The sequence below is a fragment of the Elephantulus edwardii genome, unplaced genomic scaffold, assembly GCF_000299155.1.
Source record: "Elephantulus edwardii isolate Elephantulus edwardi_28Jun2011 unplaced genomic scaffold, EleEdw1.0 scaffold00137, whole genome shotgun sequence".
Taxonomy (NCBI): domain Eukaryota; kingdom Metazoa; phylum Chordata; class Mammalia; order Macroscelidea; family Macroscelididae; genus Elephantulus; species Elephantulus edwardii.
The window spans coordinates 8,111,964-8,113,468 of record NW_006399887.1 but is presented as its reverse complement, the minus strand read 5'-3'; positions in this window follow the sequence as shown (position 1 = coordinate 8,113,468).

Sequence of the window (1,505 nt, the reverse complement as noted above, 5' to 3'; positions counted from 1 at the left end):
TTGATCTAGGCTTAGGATTTACTTGAGTGCTACTTATTATTGTTTGATTGTCATTCTTCTGAATGTTAACCAGAATTTGTTATGATCCACACATTCAAATGCATTTCCATGGTCCACAAACATAGACATTCTTCTTGTATTCCTTACATTCAGCCAGGATCCATCTGACATCAGCAATGATATCCTTGTTGCCACTGTCTCTTCTAAATCCAGCTTGAACTTCTGGAAGTTCTCTATCTATGTGCTGTTTTAGTAGCTTTTGCATGACCTCAAGCAGTATTTCACTTGCATGTGATATTAGCATTGTTTGATAATTTCCACATTCTGTAGGATCACCTGTCTTGGGAATAGGAATAAATTACTTATAATTAATTACATAAAGTACAATATATATATTGATGACTGAAAATCACAATGTACATGACTGAAACACAATGCTAATTAAAGATTGTATAAAAGCTATCATTACACATGTTTGAAACATAACGTATATTAATGATTTTATGCAAACCAATAAAAATATAAGACGGAAAAATATATTCAACTCTATTTTTTAACTTGTAAATAAAGAATATTTTAAGTGTTTAATTTATTTCTCAAATACAATTTAATAGGTTTTATATTATGATTCTATAATGGTTTCTCACTACCACTGTATCACATTTTCTGGAAGATTGTGCGGGGTGTTTTCACTCATTTACATTGTGTTGTAAACAATTTTTCATTTCTATTGTGTTTTATACAAAATTTCTAACTCTTAAAGGCCAAATAAATTTCTAATTGTATAGAACATTACACAGATGAAACTACATAGAGGTACAAAAAATTTTTTTCCAAAGCATGATACTGCGGAGAGGACAAGAAAGAATATTTCTTTACAACTCCTTACTCTGTACAGTTAAAAGATGCAGTTTTCTCCATAGGCTATTTAACTGAATTCAGATATGAATCAGATCTGACTTGACAGAAATCAGGGTTTGTTTTCTTTTTTATTATTTGTACAAAACAAAGTTCATAAGAAATTACCACATAAAAACTGTAGAAATACTACATAGTTTAAAATAATAATAATTTTTTAAAAGACATGAATCAGGCAGTATCCTTTTTATATATTTCTCCAATATGTATCCTGAGAAAATTATATGAGAAATCATACTTTATGAAGAATAGTGTGACATCAGGATCAGAAGACTCATCAATAATCTTTGTTATGCAGATGATGCAGTCTTACTTAGTGAAACTAAGGCAGTATTGTAGCATTTGCTGAAGAAGACTTGACTTCAGTCTTTCTTATGGATAATATCTCAGCATCAAGAAAAGAAAAATCCTCACCACTGGACCAACGGGTAACATCAGGATAGATGGAAAAAAGATTGAAGTTATCAATTATTTCCTCTTACTTGGGTTCACTAACAATGCTCTTAGTACTAGCAATCTAGAAATCAAAAGACATATCAGACTGAAAAATATGCTGTCAGTGACCTCTTCAAAGTGCTAAAGACCTA